The sequence below is a fragment of the Haliotis cracherodii genome, unplaced genomic scaffold (assembly GCF_022045235.1).
Source record: "Haliotis cracherodii isolate W230 unplaced genomic scaffold, xgHalCrac1.p SCAF_43, whole genome shotgun sequence".
NCBI classification, from domain to species: domain Eukaryota; kingdom Metazoa; phylum Mollusca; class Gastropoda; order Lepetellida; family Haliotidae; genus Haliotis; species Haliotis cracherodii.
In genome coordinates this window covers 543,346-563,324 of record NW_027266301.1, presented here as the reverse complement: position 1 = coordinate 563,324, position 19,979 = coordinate 543,346, and the positions used below count along the sequence as shown (strand labels likewise).

The 19,979-nt window shown below is 38.2% G+C and overlaps 1 protein-coding gene and 1 pseudogene across 1 annotated transcript in view; one reads left to right on the top strand and one right to left on the bottom strand.

Annotated features, from left to right (window-relative positions):
• LOC139441717 (B-cell receptor CD22-like) overlaps positions 1 to 19,979 on the top strand; it is a 328,007-nt gene that overhangs the window by 226,234 nt on the left and 81,794 nt on the right. The window lies entirely within an intron of this gene.
• On the bottom strand, positions 8,754 to 10,097 carry LOC139441707 (uncharacterized; annotated as a pseudogene).

Genomic DNA, 19,979 nt, shown 5'->3' with positions numbered 1-19,979 from the left:
AACTGGGGCCTTTTGATAGTTTTGGATTTTTTTAAAAAAAAAATTTTCGAGTTTCCATTGCAATGACTTTGATTTAGACTGAAAATGGCGGTAGTCCTCGTTTCCGGAGCAGATCTTGAAAACCGTACCATATTTCTTCGTCATACTTGGCACATAGATAGATCTAGTGGTGAACTGGTGCCTTTTGATAGTTTGTAATTTAAAAAAAATTATTGTTCGAGTTTCCTTGGCAATGACTTTGATTTAGACTGAAAATGGCGGTAGTCCTCGTTTCCGGAGCAGATCTTGAAAACCGTACCATATTTCTTCACCAAACTTGGCACATAGATAGATCTAGTGGTGAACTGGTGCCTTTTGATAGTTTGGGATTTTTAAAAAAGTTATTTTTCGAGTTTCCATGGCAACGACTTTGATTTAGACTGAAAATGGCGGTAGTCCTCGTTTCCGGAGCAGATCTTGAAAACCGTACCATTTTTCTTCACCATATTTTGCACATTGGTAAGTCGAGTGGTGAACTGGTGCCTTTTGATAGTTTGGGATTTTAAAAAAAAAAATTTTCGAGTTTCAATGGTACGACATTGATTTAGACTGAAAATGGTGGTAGTCCTCGTTTCCAGAGCAGATCTTGAAAAACATACCATATTTCTTCACCCAACTTGGCACATAGATAGATCTAGTGGTGAACTGGTGCCTTTTGATAGTTTGGGATTTTTTTTAAAAGATATTTTTTTGAGTTTCCATGGCAAGGACTTTGATTTAGACTGAAAATGGAGGTAGTCCTCGTTTCCGGAGTAGATCTTAAAAAACATACTATATTTCTTTTCAAAAAGGCCCAGTGAACATAGTTCACAGGAGCTAATGCATTGCACACACCCGACATGTCATATTGGCGGGGGATTTGAGTATTTCATGCTTGTTGAAACAGTTTTACTTTCTTCAACGATTGAAATAAGTTTGTTCACTACCGCTTGATCTCTGAAAACTGATAACTTGTTGTGTAATATTGATTTACTAAATGTCCCCTTTGTCAATTTGCTGGGCTGTCGGGAGACTGCTGGTATTTCAGTGTAGATGAAACTTTATATTTACTTTATAATAGTGAGGCCTAATGTGTATCTTTCCAATTTCCTGCTTTTAATTCTACTTTCTTGTGAATCAATTACTACTGAAACCATATATGTTAGCTTTTAAGGTCTCTAGTTGATACAAATTCAGCTTTCTAGTAGTGATGAAAATATTATTGTCACATTAATGTCATGTTGGCGGCTATTTATTGCCTGAAAACTAAAGCAAGTGGATGCAGGTGTTGGATGATTTATTCAATCAAGTCGAATGGCGTTTCTTTTTCATTCATATTGGAATGAATCATGAACTGATGAACGTTTTGTATGTTTTGTTGACTAGTTTGCAAACACACTTAAAAAATATAGAAAGCTTTGAAGGACTACCTTTCACATAAAGTTTGTGTCATTCTGATATTCAAATTACTTGTAAACATTCTCATATCTCTGTATCACTGGGTTTTAAAGATCGGTTCACTTTCTGGGACATTGACTGATTCTCATCAAAACATCTTATAGGTTGTTCTGAAATGGAAGAATGTCTCCTCTAAAGCTGATAAAATCATGAAAATGTCCTAATGACATTTGTTTGTTGCCAACACACTGGTAACACAAGTCCGACCGATCACAGCTATTTTGAATGAAGAAAATTGTTGTACATTACATTGCTAGCTATATTCCATATCCAACATTATTTTTGCATATATAATAAAATTATTTTTATATATGATTTTTACAGTCAATAAAGCTTTCTAAATAGAGTTGACTTTAAATTTAGTTTTGAGATACAACTTTTGTTGACAAGAAAAGTACTGTCATGTTTTCGAGGAAGCAGAAGCAGAATAGCATTGCTGAGGGTGTCATACATCAAGCACTTTAAAAACTGTCCATGTCAGAGATATTCTGTTTGTTGTTTAATATTCCACCTATATGTCATCGATCTGTTAATAATCAAATCTGGACTGGATAATACAGTGATTGACATCACAAGCATCAATCCACGCTATTGTGATACAATGCCTCGCAATCAACCACTTCACCACCATCCAAGTCTGACCACCTGATCAATTTAGCTGCTTCTTACGATAAGCACGGGTTGCTTGGACCTATATAACCATAAATTCAGAAAAGATAACAAGGACATTATATTCTGTTAATTGATTGAACGCAGCACTCGACAATATTCCAGGAAGCATTGTGATGCTTCGGACCAATTCTGAACCAGTCACCATGGTAAAACATGTGTCTCTACTTTCACAGGACTTGTTAGAATAGTTCTATTTGCATGAAACAGCAAGTTCAAACATTCAAGTTTATTTCTCAGGCCATTAGAAAATTCTATGGACAAGGATACAGAAAACGCACATCAGTTGTTATCAAGACAACACATCAACCCTTGCCACAACCACCTAGGACACTCAAATTGGATTATTTTGTTCAGGTGAACAATTGACTTGCCTTTGCATGTGTTTGTGAAGGTGCCACCGGTGGGGCAGGAAACACTCACCTTGACCTGGTATCATTACTATTTGATAGTGATTCATAAACGCATGCTCATGATATAGTCAGAATCGTTAGTAGATCAAACGATATCGCAGTTTTATGTAGATTAATATTCCTTATCATGGTACATATGTAGGTTACAACTCGGTTACAACTAGGTAAGTAATGAAGGCTCATGTCACAATATTGTCGACATATGATAATGAGAGGTGAGGAGGAGTGAAAGGTGAAGAGGTGGTGAGAGGTGAAAGGTAAGGAGGGGATGAGAGGTGAGGAGGGCCTTTGAGGCAAGCAGGGGCGAAATTTGAGGAGGGGGTAAGAGGTGAGGAGTGAAAGGTGAAGAGGGGGTGCAAGGTGAGGAAGGGTGAGAGGTAAGGAGGGCCTCTAAGGCAAGCAGGGGTGAGAGGTGAGGACGAGTGAAAGATGAAGATGTGGTGAGAGGTGAGGAGGTGTGAAGTGGGGGTGAGAGGTGTGTGTGTGGGGGGGGAGGTGAGAAGGGGGTGAGAGGTGAGGTGAGGAGGGGTGAGAGATTAGGGGGACACAACACTAGGTAGCCAAATAAATAAACAAACCGACCCAAACATAGCTAAAACCTACACACTAACATACATACACAAAAATTGGCCAAATTGGTGTCACATTTACACGGACAGATCTTCAGATCCTACCTCCAAACACACAGGTTTTGGAGTCCATACCACACAACCAACTAAAACCACACAATCCTTCCGACTCCCAAACAACCAATCAATATTCACGGCAGAACTAATGGCCATGGCCTCAGCCCTCCATAATCAAGAATCCAAATGTAACCTTAGGTTCCGGGTACTTTACCCTTCTACCTATGGTCACTTCTACTTATCAACTACTCCTCGGTTCTAGGGATGATGTAGCTCGCTTTCAAAATCACAAGTCAGATGGTTTGCTCCAGTCCTTTTTATTTATGATAGAGTTAATCATAAATACACACACATGGTCCTCAGATATATTCTTGTTGTTGCCTGATATAGATACAACACATACCTAGATGATGGTTGAAGAGCCTGATGGTTTTTCTGATGAACGTTAACTCTACTTCTTTTCTGACTCGGGATCCTAAAACCACAGTGAACCGTTCTGTTCAGCTGTATGCTCCCAAGTCCCCGCACCACTCTCGGACAACTAACAAAATACTATCGATGATAACTTTAACTCCTCCCACCGAAATCATATTTGACATCATGAGAAATGAGTCATAACGCTCACCTCTCTGTGAACCCCCAATTCCCATTTCAATCAGTCTTTCCATCAAGTTCTTCTAAGCAAACACTCAACTAATTTCCTAAATTAATGGTCAAATCATTGGTCAACCGAACATACCCTCAACTCTAAACAACCCTAGATGTAAACCCAATACTCTGCCAGATTGGAAGGCGCCGAAAAGATTGTGATTCAAATGAAGCTTGTTATTTAGACATTCCAGTCACGTAGTAGCTTGCAGAAATATTTGATCACATCTGGACTTACCAACTTCTGTCCCATCCATTCATTTCCCTTCTGACCCTTATACTACAAGACCGTATTCTACTAATTTCCTCAGATTAATGAAAAGCCATCTCTATCACTCAAGAGAAGCAAAATCAATAATCATATGCCCTGGGGATTATGCCCTCACCCCCGTACGGTCACTTCTCTCATATGCATCCATATTCTACCCAAAAGCTCAATTTAGTAAACTACATTTTAAGTAAATATTAAAAACCCTTTTTCCAAATTACCCTGGTTATACATGCCCTTCCCGTTGTAGAGCATGTTCCATGCGATTGACCAATGATCATTAAATATAAGATGTAAATGCAATAGTACAATATCAATATGTAACAACATGTGTGTGTAAGCATCTGAGGACCAGAAAAATCAATACAATGAAATTTTTTATTTTTTTTTACAAGGTAATGTCTCAGATAGGATCTGTCTTGGGTTGTACCTATCTGAGAAAAATAACATGCCAAGACTTATAAAGGCATAATCAAACAATTCTTCTTTGTAAAATTTACGCTTTTTCAGTAGATGCAGATTGGTAATAAAACATTTCTTAACATTTCGATCTTATATGTAAAGACATATGAGCTTTTTCCTTCAGGCAAAAATCACAATAGTATCACAACACCAATAAACAACTGATGAACAGTTTCAGAGTTATACGTGTCCAATATATAATCTTACTATTCTTTTTCATCAACATGTTCCATGTCAGAATGTTCTATGACATATTCAACTTACTCTTACTCTTATGGTCTTGATCCAATGGGAAAAGTTCTCCATATCAGATGATCAAAAATGTCCTATTAAATGTGGAAGTTTAATTAGAAATGATTCTTTCCATCATCTTATAGATTGAGGTTGCTCATTCCTACATGTATGACAGCGAAAACTTTGACTCTGATATCCAAAAGAGTTAATTGTCCAATATTCAGTCATTTGTAAATCAAATAGGAAATTACTGTTAATTCATGCATTACTCTCCATGAAGTCCTCTTTAACTGAAGATTACAACAATTTGTTCTTATAATTTCTCAAGTAAATGTTGAAATTTAGCTTCAGCATCTATACACAGTAAACAAAGAACATCTCACCTGACTCAACAATCACAATAGTTTTGGGTTTTTTTGAATATCAAAACAACATCAACTTATCATAAAGTCACTGGACATGCACCTACATAGAATATTGTCAAATGTCTCATTGGGCAGTGATCGCACATGCAATCTATCAACTCCTGAGGTGCAATACAATGCACCATATACAACATACTGGTAATATATATATCGGATAGATTTTCTTTCATGAAATTCAACATATGTTTTTCTCATATGGTAGGTGTACCCATTCATATATATTGTAAATAAATGCCTATAGGTCAGCACAAAAACATAAAACATGTAGTAAGGTAACATCTTGAATACAGTATAACATCAACATTTATACAAGAGGACACTAGTATGTCTGAGATCACTTAAATTTCTAAAACTGTGACATTTCAATGCTCTCCTTATTTTGATAGAGTCCGCCTTAAATGTCGGAAAGGTATCAACTCGGGTGATAGTACATTTTCTAACAACTTATATAATAATGTGCTCAACTGATTAATCTTCCTTTCAACCATAGTAGCAAAATGTAACACCTTTGCAACAAGTTGTATCCAATGTGCATACATGGCCTGAAACCATCGTATCTTACCATCCTCTCTCTACCTTTATTAGTTCAGGCAATTCATTATGATTTGCAATTATACCTTGCTTCAAACCGTCCATTCTGTCATTGGCCTTAGACATGTACAAACCCATGTAATCCTGTAAAAGCTGCTTCTTCCGCTCTCATTCTATTTGATAAGTTGATATGTTGACGTATCATGGCGGTACCAAATAAATTGTGTGAGAATTCACCAATAAAAGGTGGCAATGCTCTCTTGGAGCAAGTCTTCTGAGAACCAACAATTTGACCTTGAAGAATAATGTTTCTGATCAAAGTAACCCCTTCTAACATGTCTTTGAAAGTGTCGTCGTGTATGTGATAAGTAAAATTCAATGTAGCCCTCATATTCTCATCACAGGATGTATGATTCACCTGAAGACTAATATTCCCTCACGTATCTCTAAACAGCATTGGATAGTTAGAGATCTTGGGCAATTCAGTAGTGAATGTATGATACCATGTCTGTTCGTACGTTAAGTCGTCCCGTATATCTGAAGGTATTACCCCAGAGATAGATATCCGGAATGCATGTTGTCAATGGGTTCCACATCATGAGTAGTGTCATCATCACCTTAAGTGCGAAGCCTAAGTGTCCTTTAGAACACAATTATCCAAGTAATCTCTCAGATTTTAAATCTGATCTCAGTTCCTACTCTGTTATCCCTATGAAGCCATATCTTCCCTAAGTGAAAACAATAAACAACAATCCCAATTGATCGTCACCAATGTACCATACAACATATTACTCTCTCATAAATAATGTCTACCAACATTAAGTAAACCGCAGAACACAGCGCTTATGTTCATACAGCTCAAGTTCATGTGTCAATAATATGCTGTACTTGTGGGTCAGTTGAATATTTTTAAGTTAAAAGGCCTTGTTTTTAAACAACTTCTGATTTCTTACATCTTCAATCCCAGTAATATATAACCGTATGTCCCTTTTCACTCCTATCATTGTGTCTTTATCTGTGTCAGCATCATAACTCATGAAAAAAACTCTTTAATATTCCATCTGTACTCTCTTCAAACATTTCCTTTCCTCAACAGGAGGTATACAACAGCCTTCTGACCAGGCAAAACTCTTCTGTACAAATATGATTGGCCAATCATCTACATCCCACGACCGATTTATAGGTCTTCACCCAGGCTACGAGACAAATCGACCCTCTGTCCTTCGTCCCGAGTGAATTCATCGTTAGTCTTTCGACTGTCCTCAATATACTCAGCAACTTGAGGTAGAGACATATCTACCTCACCACTAGAGACTGTCAGGCATCTCTAGACTTGATCTTTCAAGCTTTGAAACATCATAGGCATGTCCTCATCTATGTGTTTATATTCAAATAACGTAGGCATGTCTCCTCTACGTCCTTGTCGACATTATTACTACGTGGGCATGTCTCCTCCACGGCTTGACAGCGTAGGCATGTGACCTCTACGACTTACCATCATTTCATATCTACGTAGGCATGTTACCTCTACGACGTTGTTCATCATCTCATATCTGTGTAGGCATGTTACCTCTACGACGTTGTTCATCATCTCATATCTGCGTAGGCATGTTACCTTTACAACTTTTCATTATCATCCTTGATTACCTATCTGGGTACCCATTTGCTTTGACACATGACACTATAACTTGGGACTAAAACCAACTTGTTATTATAACCTTGGATCTACATATCCTCCGTATATCATATACCTATATGATTGTCACACTTCCTTACGTGCAGTTCTATTGTTTACTTGTTGTTGTTTTCTTTCTTCACTTTCCCTGTCATTGTTCTTCTGACATGGAAATCTTCCACAATTTCTGAATTGAGAAACTCACTTAGGACCCCTTCTCTTTTCGAGACACCCGGACTTGGTATTGCATTCCTCTACGACTTATGAACGCCCATTTCATATTTGGAAATACATATTCCTGTCACCTAATGATTGAGTCCCGTCAATATCAACATGGTTGAATGCTTTGTCACCTGTGGTGATAGGCATGGTATGTGTGGTGTCACTGTCTCCTAACTCTCCATACACATCGGCAATATCGACTTCTTCAATGACACCTACGCCAACTTAATATCTGAACTAGCAGGGTTCATCAACCTAAACAATGGTACTTGATTGACAGATGAAGTGAGATATCTAGCACCTCACACATGTAACCATTCTGCAATAGACTCAATCGGCTCAACAACGCCTAACTTAATGTACACCGGCAACAAAGTTTCATCTGTGGTGGTGGTACCACATCACATATACATGTAACAAGGTTGGTATTAATCTGAATAGGCAATGAAATTTGTCTCTGTAAGTCCATCCTACAAAGTCAACCTATTATGGCTAATATCAATTTTAGCCTTCTGCCTTCTCAAGAAATCTAAACCTAACAACACATCAGTTGATAAGGCTAAAAGACCTCGAAGTCCTGTACAACACATAGCTGACCAACTGTAAGAGGAATTTTAGATATGCCAAACACATTTTTCCTTCTGCACCGACCAATGACCTTGCACCTCATTTCGTTATAGGAAAACTACTCTCACCTCCAATAGATGAGAATACATTTGAATTCATACAGCTCAAAGTTTCACCTGAGTCCCATAGGGCACTGAAAGTCTTTCCAGATATCTTAACCCTAATACTGCTGTGAGATAAGCCCACACTACAAGTCAAAACAACAATCTCGCTCAAATCACTTATCATTTCTATGATCTGGTTCTGTATTATTTCTCATTGTAAAAGAGTGGCCTATGATGTTACCAACATTATCAAAATCAATATTTGCTATATTGGCAGCAGGCTCAAATCCACATGTAGCACTGCCCCTGTTAACCCTTGCATATGTTTGGCTTAATTAGAAAAGTCGAATCTGCTTAGGCGCCCTAACCTACAGCATTGAAAACATTGCATAGATCTCACAAGACTCTCAGACATACTAAAATGTGTCCTACCTCATTGTCCACAAATGTTCCATAATTGTGGTCGTGACACCCAATGCTCCTCGGTGTTCATATTCCTTGGAGCAAGGCTCCAGTTTTGTCCACAGGGCACATCATTGTCACTCATGTCCCTGATATCAACATGTGTTGATGCACAACCAATTCTGTGATGCTGATGGAATGTTTGTGTCACATTCTTCACTGGTTGTTGGTCATCAGTACACTCAGTCGCAGATTTAATGTACTGCTTTCTGTACATAGAGTCATCCTGATGCTCGTATGAAAAGTTCCCTCCTGTTCGAGTATTTTCAGCACTGGTCAATAAGGATACTTGTCCAACGAGCTCCTCTATAACAGACACAAGTCTGTCATTCTCTGATGTGGCCAGTCCAAATGCAGCATCTGCTATTCTTGCACTTTCCAGGACTTGATCCTTGGTCTCATGCAATCTTGTCAAAATGAACTGTTTAATGTGAGGTTGAGAATTCCTAATGACGGCATCCATGAGAAAGTTGTCGTCCAGTCTGTCAAGACATTTTGCCTCATATTGCAATTCTTGAAGAAAGTCCTCAAAATCTTCAGACTTTCTGTTTCCTATTATAAAGCATGTCTAGTCTTTCATGATAGAGTTAATCATAAATACACACACATGGTCCTCAGATATATTCTTGTTGCCTGATATAGATACAACACATACCTAGATGATGGTTGAAGAGCCTGATGGTTTTTCTGATGAACGTTAACTCTACTTCTTTTCTGACTCGGGATCCTAAAACCACAGTGAACCGTTCTGTTCAGCTGTATGCTCCCGACTCCCCGCACCACTCTCGGACAACTAACAAAATACTATCGATAATTTTAACTCCTCCCACCGAAATCATATTTGACATCATGAGAAATGAGTCATAACGCTCACCTCTCTGTGAACCCCCAATTCCCATTTCAATCAGTCTTTCCATCAAGTTCTTCTAAGCAAACACTCAACTAATTTCCTAAATTAATGGTCAAATCATTGGTCAACCGAACATACCCTCAACTCTAAACAACCCTAGATGTAAACCCAATACTCTGCCAGATTGGAAGGCGCCGAAAAGATTGTGATTCAAATGAAGCTTGTTATTTAGACATTCCAGTCACGTAGTAGCTTGCAGAAATATTTGATCACATCTGGACTTACCAACTTCTGTCCCATCCATTCATTTCCCTTCTGACCCTTATACTACAAGACCGTATTCTACTAATTTCCTCAGATTAATGAAAAGCCATCTCTATCATTTAAGAGAAGCAAAATCAATAATCATATGCCCTGGGGATTATGCCCTCACCCCGTACGGTCACTTCTCTCATATGCATCCATATTCTACCCAAAAGCTCAATTTAGTAAACTACATTTTAAGTAAATATTAAAAACCCTTTTTCCAAATTACCCTGGTTATACAAAAACCATAAAAAAAATCCTAATACTTACCGACTCCCTAAGCGGACTGCAAGCCCTCCCAAACAAAAATACCAAAAACCGACCTAAATTAATAAATCAAATACTTACAAGCTCTAACAACCTAACTAAGGCAGGCAAACAAATAACATTCTTATGGATCCCTGCCCACGCAGGAATATAAGGTAATGAAAGCGCAGATAAAGCAGCAAAATAAGAAATTAAAAGTGTAAACAAGCAAAAATTCACCAAAAAATGGCATAACATATATCTAAACTCAAATAGCCAAATGAAAAAAAGTACTCAGGAAACCACTAACCAAACCAAAAATTCTCCATCCATCAAAACAATATCGACAGAGTAATCACTTAACTCCAAACAGGACACACTAACCTAAATAACCAACTAATCAAAATAAAAAAACACACTACAGGTAACTGCCCATACTGCAAACAACTAGAAACCCCAGAACACGCACTCATCCACTGCACACACTACCTAACGCATTGAACCGAGTAGTATAGGTAATGGGGGTTCTGGACCACTTCCACTGGAGCCAGATTTATATATACCTATACTGCTACTACAGGGGGGAAAAATGATGATGCAATTCAATGATAGTCTTAAGTCGTATTAAAAGAAACATCAATATTAATTAATAATGAATAAAATTTACTATAGCCCAGGGGGATATTGGAAAGGTATAGGAGCAATAAAAAAATTAGCCACTGCGGCTAAGGTATCTAAAGATGTGGCCAAGGATTGGTTAAAGAAACAAGCGATGTGGCAAATATATTTACCGGCACCGCGTTATATACCGAGGAAGAAGTTTGATATTTTTACAACGAATGAAGTTCATCAGGCTGACCTCTTGTTTCTTCCCCACGATAAGGTAAGACGCAAAACATATAAATACGCTTTAACGGTAGTGGATGTGGCTAGTCGATACAAAGAGGCTGAGCCATTAACCTCGAAAGATTCAACAGAAGTAGCTAATGCACTGAGCCGCATATATAAACGCGGACCACTAAAATGGCCTAAGCTATTTCAAGTAGACCTCGGTCGCGAGTTTATGGGATTGGTAACTAAACTGTTAACAAAGCGCGATGTCGAAATCAGGCGTGGTGAAAGAGAGGCCCACCGTAGTCAAGCTATCGTCGAAAGATTTAACCGGACATTAGCAGAACGTTTGTTTGACTATCAGTATGGGATCGAAATGAAATCCGAGCTATAGAGATCAACCGAATGGATGACACGATTATCAGCTGTTGTATCAGCACTGAATAATGAAGTAACGAGATTAATAGGGAAGAAACCATCCGATGCTATTAAAATGAAATCCGTGACTTCCGAATCTTCAGCACCGAGGAGAGGCAAAGAACGAAAACTTCCGGATAGAGTAAGGGTAAGAAATTTATCCCAGCCCGGTGAACTCGAAGGAGGCCTACGTCGCGCAACCGATCCCATATGGTCCCTTAAGACATATAACATTAGTCGATTGGTTATGAAAGAAGGAGAGCCTATTCTTTATTATCTTCAAGATGGACCGGGGAGGGCATTTGTATGAGAAGAGTTGTTCATAGTTCCCGACGGTACGGTATTACCACCATAACCATAAGCATAGGTAGTTACACCATCCTGATCAATCCATCTCTTTGTATCTAAGGGGGATAATGATGTCTTGTTCATTCTTAATCCATATATCCTATGATTGTAACTTCTTAAAGAGTTCATCTCGTGTTTGAACGTTCTACCGTTGAATAATGATTCTTTATACTGTTCGTGTTTGATATGCTTTTTTACAACATACTTCTTAACGCCCTTAGCTTTTCTTATCTCCCCATTATCGGACTTCTTTATAGAATACATCTTAGGTCTTAATCCGACATACTCCGCTATAGGAGTCCCAGCACATTCATCCTTCATCTTATCTAACACCTTTTTATTCAGTACGCTGTGCAGTGGATTATCTTTTGGGTAATCGCTCGTGTCGTACATATCTTTTTTTTCTGCCATATCTTTGTACACATCCTCGGTTTGTATTTCCATCAACAAAGAATCTGTGTCGGTATATAACACCTTGCATCTATCGCCGTATTGCTTCTTAAGTTCGTTGTAATAAAAGTCATATATTAAGTGTTTTGACAAGTCGAGAATACTCATACCGACGTACACCGGTCTTTTGAATTTTCTATTACTCTTCTGCATATGCAACGTGGCTAAGTCGTTATCGAATATCTTGCCTCTGTTAAAAGCCGGACTGGCTATAAGTTTCCTGAGTCTTTCTTCCTCATTGGATCTGACTAATTTAACATCAACACGCTTCCTTAGATTCTCCATAGTTTTACCAAATACTGAGTTATTCATGAGCTTATACAGTTTCTTTTCGAAATCGCTGGTAGCTATCTTTCTTAAATCTGTGTTCAGCCTTATATAGGGCTCAATCCGAAGGCTTTGATCAAACTTTAGAACTCTGTGTATTTTCTTAAGTTTCATACCTAACGATAGATATAACTGGAGATTTCTGTAGTGAACTATATATTTTGTCTTATTCATCAAATTTGGTACGAGTTTTTCTACATTAGCTAACCTACTATTACCCATCAAGGAGCGTTGATATTCCGACATCCAATCTTTATTAACCATTAATCTTTCGGGAGCTAGCGGATAACTGTTATGATCTTTATGTAACGAACTTGGATAGTCCAAGTCAACTTCTAGTATGTACCCTTTATTCGCATCATTCACATTGATATTATGGATATCATTCACTTCGATATCATTATCAACGACCCATTCAAAACCACCCGTGGGTAAAGGTTGACTCACAGCCGATCCGTACAAATTGTTAGCGTCGAGATATAATATGTGCGTGTCGGGTTTACTCGGATCGTATCCTTCCACTAATTTATCATTAGCCTTAGAATACCTTTTCGCTGCCATTGATATACCACCTCTTAATCCTTTCTCAATAAACAAGTGCATATCGTAATCTGTGAGTAGTTTTAGTTCTACGCCGGTCTTCTTCAACAATGCATCCCACAATAGTCCGGGACTGGAATAGTACCATGCCGGGTCCAAGCCGTATTGTTTTAAACATGTCTTTCTAAATATCTCGAATAAATCGGCGAGTAACAGTACATTGGTTTTTAAGTACAGATCGTGATAATCGCCTAAATTCTTACAACCTAATTTATCCCAGACCGTCAGAGCGTGTTCATAATCGGCATCTGTTATTTTAGATTCTGTTAATTTACTATAGAATGATTTGAGGGGTGGTAATTCAGTTTCTTCGAATCTAGACCAATCATCCATATATTTGTAGGGATATACACCTTTTCTCAGCAACAAATGACGAGTTATCTTATCGGTATATTTATTTGTTATCGCAAAGTCATCGGGATTGTTCGCATTAGCTAAATTGTCCAGGGAAGATAACAGAAACTGTACGGAGTCTATGAATCTAAGCCCATTACTTTGCTTTATTCTAGATTTCCCATCCTTGTCCCTATAATGTATAGGTTTAGTCAACGAGAACGATATGTATTTTTCCATATTATTAGGAATGCACGTTAAACCGCCGTCAGTCTTTGAGATAGCTTGCATAATGAGATGTGAATCGTATCCCCTAAGGTTATGAAACACAACGGGGATGGGTATTATTTGAGAATTCATTTTTAGGTTCAAGTTACACTCGTTATGCGCGGCTCCCCGATAATTACCCGTGACGTGACAATGATCTCTTACGGAATCCCCATCCAGGGCTTTGTTACAAACGTGACAACTCGTTGACTTCTTATGGGCCCTCCAATCATCCCTCGTCATACACATGGGTTTCTTACACGATAATTTTTCCCTGATTATTCTCTCTTCATTTTGTAGATATTCTAGGAACTTTCCCGCTGCATCGGTAAATCACGGGCTGGTTTGTTTTCCCATCATACCTTACAACTTTATATCCAAACCCACAAGGAATATGTTCTTGAGTTTTGTACGTATTATTATCTTGATTATTTTCTATGGGTTTGATAAGCGCTTCGAAGTCAGCGTAAATTACGTACGGTACTGGCATTTGAGTACAATAATGTTCAAATATTAATATATTTTTTCCCTCTTTAGGCATATCGATCCTGATAGCAGTCTGTCCAACACCTCTACAGTCTTCTTTATGCGCTTCTAATAGATCTTGTCTGCTGTACCCATGCAGGCATCTTTCGCAGAAATATTTCTTTTCTTTATGTTTTGTTGCATCGTATAATAGCCTGTTTAAACTCTTTATCCATGTATAATGATATTTTCCATCTTTTTCGATCAGAAATGAATTGATTCTGGGAATATGTTCCGGAGCGGAGCTTATCCTGTGTACAACAATTCCTTTAGAATGTCCGAAAACATTTATAGCTAAATTTTTTTGCTTTTCCACCTTATCAATTTTTGATATTGGTGTAGGTTCGTCTATACCATCGAAGTTGAGTCCATCGTTTTGGGGATAGCTAGAAGGTCTATCCGGATGCTTGTCTGTGGGGAACAATGCAGATCTTATCATCATGTCATCAGATTTATTTTTTACATTAATTATGGCTTTTTTCTTCTTATAATAAGGGGGTAAATCTATATAAGATCCACCTTTGAAGGGCATATAATTTGCTATATCTAAATATGAACTATCGATTTTATCCACACCCCAACTCGAACCTCTATTAGTCCAACGTTCTAAAGTTTCCTGTATCCTCTGAATTGATGTATCTAATGATGCGTTTATAGTATCGGATTCGGTTATAACTTCTTGATTGCTACAGAAATATGGTTCGGTATATTCGGTGCTATTGTCTGTGTTACTTTTACTCAAAAACATTTTAATCGTCAGCTGGTATTTTATACTATGTAAATCCTCGTTAATTTTACTCGATATGATGGGCTTAATATCGTTAACATCCATGTTGGAATTAATATCCATCTTCCAACCTCTTAGATATTTACCAACGCCGGCGGATGTGGGTACAAATATTAATTCTTGTTGTTTATTCTCAACATCATTATCAACATCATTAGGTTGATTATTATGTAGTAAAGCGATCAATTCAGCTCTTCTCATTCGAGAATAACCTCTCAGCCAACTGTTTCTCGCTCGAGCTTTGAGTTCTCTAACAGTCTGGGGTTTGTTGTATTCCAAAGCGAGTAAGGTAATCAATTCAGCTTTTCTCATTCGAGAATATCCATGTAGACCACGTTGCTTTGCCATAGCCTTCAACTCTCTGACAAAAAACATTGTGGTTGAATGGTATATGCAAAATGAGTCAAATGTCTAATTGGTTGTTTTTCATATATCTAAATATGTATTCTCCCCAACCTATTCCTCTCATTGATGTAATCTCTCTTCCTAGCATAAATAATCTGGTTCCTGACCCTATCAGCACCGTGTTCCTAAAAAAAACAATAACGACCTTTGACCCCTATCCCACATACAGAACACGTATAGTTTATGTTTCCTCGCCTGATGTAATAATTGTGTATGCCGCAGTAAATATCAACACAGCGTCGCTTACATAGAGTTTTTTTACCCATGAGTGTAAATCTGCAATGATTCATGGTTTATACATCTATCATATCATTTGTCTAAATGCAAATCACATCTACACTGGTGAGATGCAGTCAGCCAACGCTATTTATAGATTAGCTAACAGGTCATGGTATAGCTGAAAATCAATACAGCAGATAAAACCCCATTATCACAAATGCGACCTCACGTTTTTTCTGAGCCTCTGACGGTGTATAAAACTGACTCATTGTTGGTCTCGGTATTGGGTCAAGTTTTTTCCCATAAACGAGGAAGTATTCGTGCATAGCAGATTCGACATCCTTAAACGTTTGACTTGAATGTCCTTCCTTACGCATTTCTTCATGAATAAAATCTAATCTCTTCATTCTCTGCTGCGTATATTGTGACTGGGTTGCTTCAAGTTGTTCTAAAGCATTGTTATGTCGTTTACGCTCCTCTTCAACTTCTTTAGCGTTTGATTCCCTCATACTAGAAAATAAAAAATTACTCCCCGAAAAAGCTAAAGCATTAACAATAGCTCCACCGACCATCATCGCAATTGTTGCCATATTTAATAATATAAAATATTCTAATGTTTAATTAATTACTTCATTATGTCTTCCGGGATAAGTTTTTGTTTGATGAGCATATCTTTTGTAGCCATAGCCAATCCAATATCCAGAACCATCATACCTATATCAAATCCATTAAAATCTAGCTTGGGAGGTGTGGTTTTAGTAATCATTTTAGCTATACGGGCATAGCCAATGGCCAAGCCAGTGACCACCGCTGAATGATACGTTGCGTTTACCAACTTTTTACCGACTGTAACTGGAGTAGTCATGCTTCTTATAGCATTATATGGGGGCTAACCTCTAATTGAACTTATTGTTGCAGTGGGGTTGATGTTTCTCTTCTCCGGTCTTATAAAACAACCATACAGCCGCTATACCAGCAACTCCTACTAGTGCCCATGTTTTAATCGGATTAATATTTGAATTATTTATTAATTTCGCTTTCCTCGCCAGTCCTCCCTTCCTCCCAGCTGTGATTTTCAAAGGATTCTTTGTCACTCTGCCTTGTTTTTGTGTTTGTGGTGCAATCGCTGGTTTCTCATTCACATGTGGTGGTTCCTCATTCACTCGTTGTTCCTCGTTCACTTGTTGTTGCCTTTCCGCAATCTGTTGTGCAGCCTCGTTCACAATCTGTTGTGGTGTCACCTGTTGAGTCTCCATTATTATTAAGTGGGCATGTATGTTTAAATTGACAATACCTAGCCGTTATTAAAGCTGTGGTGAACGGAGCTAAGAACATTCCGTATCTATGATAAAACTCACAGCTCATTGCACTTATAGCGTGTTCGATGAATGGGTCTTTCTCTAGAGATTCGCATAAATACATGCAATGTTCTGCCGGGATAGGGAGAAACGTACTAGCTACGACTGTGTATAGTTGTAACATAGCCGACCCTATCGTTTTAGTCATGGTAGCTCCTAGTCTAGACTCGTAACGCGCAGTTTTTTAATTTCTTCGTAGGTCATGTTATCAATTTTGTCGATATTGGGAACATTTTCCACTGGCTAGCAAAGCAGCGAGTCTTTCTCTATGTTTATCTAGAGATTTATCAACATGTTGATCTACATGATCTTCTTTGAGCATTTGTTCGATGAGTTCGTCGCATTCCATAATGTAATACCTAAGGAGATATTTAAGTCAAACATAATATAATATGGCATATCCAATACATCCCGTAATAATGAACTGTTGCGAACTGTTTGCTGAGCAATTGCATAAGCAGCTGGTTGATCGGTTTTTAATACGAGTTTACAGTGCTTCGTTGCCGATAACAGTTTTCTGACTTTATCTCGTTCGAGCTTGGTATAAATAACATCATTTTCGCGTAGACATTCCTTGAATGAACCTCTATCTTTGCAATGAAAGAGTGCTACCCATTTGGTCTGCTCTCTGAGATCTTTCAGGACAGAGTTGTATTTTTGAGTAAGTACCCAAACGCTATGCTGAGTATGCCGTCCGGAGAATGCTAAATACGAAAGCATATCTTTCTTTTTTGTGAGTTCTTTACTCGCGCTACAATCGTCTATTACGAAAAGAGTTGATTCTCCTTTGTATTTTTCGTGACATACTTGTAAACAGTCTTGTAAACGATCGCCCGGATCGACTCTGTGTACCCCGTCGTCATTCATTACCCAATCTCTCGATAAGTATGTTTTATTAACGCTTATAGTCTGGCACAGAATAATAATATGATCGAAAACATCCTGATAATGACTTTGTAAAATATCTAGAATAAAAGCTGTTTTTCCACAGCCCGGTTGCCCGCATATGATAGCGCAGTGCGGATCTTTAGGTAAAAAGGTTATTTATAGATTGCTTGCACGAATCGTCCATTCTGTATATTAAGTTGCGCATCTATAATCACGTACAAATATATGTTTAATTTACCAGCCGTTTCCTGGATCTTCGTTATCTGTATAGTGACACCCTCGCTAGCATTTTCTGTTCTCCTCCCACTGCCGTGTAGTTGGTCATCGTCCGTTGTTCACATGTCTAGCCATAGCGCGTACTTCGTGGTGAGGTATTCACCCATCGATACACTCCCGAGAAACAGATCTTTCATGACCGCGATAACTTCCGGGCTTCGTTTTATAGAAGGAAGTTTTTTAATCTCATCCCACTGGTGATACGCTAGCATTCTTTGGCTATATAGTTGATTAGGAACGCCCTCGATAGTCAATTCTACTTTTGTAATCTAGGGATTGTAGAACTTTTCGGTATTTCTTTTAAACGTAACGGAGGGGTCCTCGAACAACATTAAAATACCCTTCAACGACCTCATGGGGACGTTTAGATTGATATTCCACATAGTACCTTTTTTGTCCCTCGTGATCTTTCGGTGTCGAAGCACGCGATCGTACAAAAGGGCTAAACTTCCGGGAATAATGGTTACGAATTTGTCTGGCTAATTCGGGATCCGTTATCATATCGTACTCCAGCGAGATATTGTCAATGGAATAGCTAGCATCTTCACCACCGGTTCTGATTACTCTATTGTAGTCATTAAAAGTGAGTTCGTATTCTAACCTATCGCCTAGGGATGCTTGATAAAAGGGCATGTGGGAATCTAGTAATTCAAAGTCTAGGGGAATATAGAATTGGTTACCTAATGCTTCGGCAACGGCCTTATCTTTTACGACGGTACCATCACCATTTTCAGCACCTACACGCAGTCTCAATGTGTTCTTATTACAAATACCTTGGTACTGTAAGTTTTCCCGCTCTTTATCCGTTCTCCAGAGATCCATGTAAAAATAGTATACATCGCTATCGTCGATACTCAAAACCTCATTACCGCTAATTTTAATAGCAATTTTCTTAACGATAGCACGACCTATGTTCTGAACGGGCTCCCTGTTAATGTCTGTAGAAGTCAAAATAATCGTAAATGCTAGTTGGACAGTTCCCGGAACTAACACATCGTGTGCGCCTAGATTAGGAAAGCGAACCAGAAGCGTTTGATTCTGATCGATGGTACTAGGGTTATTAGTTATAGTTACAGACTGACGAAATGCTTTGACCCCTTTATGGATCTCGAAGTCTACGTTGTGGGTTTAACTTGCGTCCGTATTGCAAAGACATTGTTATATTGAAATTATATAACCATATGTTTAATATAAAAATGACTGATTTTTATCTAGATTATTATGATAACCCTAGTACAATCAAAGAGGGTACTGATGAAACCAGCTTTATGAATCTTAACGATGAAATTTTGAACCCAACTGTAAATGATGAACTTTTGAAACCTACCGTCAATGATTATTACGATACTATCATGGAACTGTTCTGGGTGAACAATACCTTCCAAATGACATGCTGGTTTTCTTGGGGAATTAGTCAGCAAAGAGCCAGAGTCACAGGAGACTAATCACAATTTTATTTACAAGAACAATTAACAATTTACAATATACTTAGAAAATATCTGAGGGTGCCACAGAGAGTCGGTACACACTCTGGGCTGTGGGAGAGAGGTCTGCTTGGTAAGAGAGTCAAACCCCTTCTCTGCTAGAACTTGGCTACAGTATGTATTTAATGAAAGTTTGAACAATAGAAAGGAATGTGATTGGTTGATACACGATTGGTTGTGTCCTAAGCTAAATGGATGGCTAGACAGAGGGGAATACTAAATCCTGTTTATCCTGTTGGATTGGCACTAATCTTGTTGACATATTTACTGGATGCTTTGA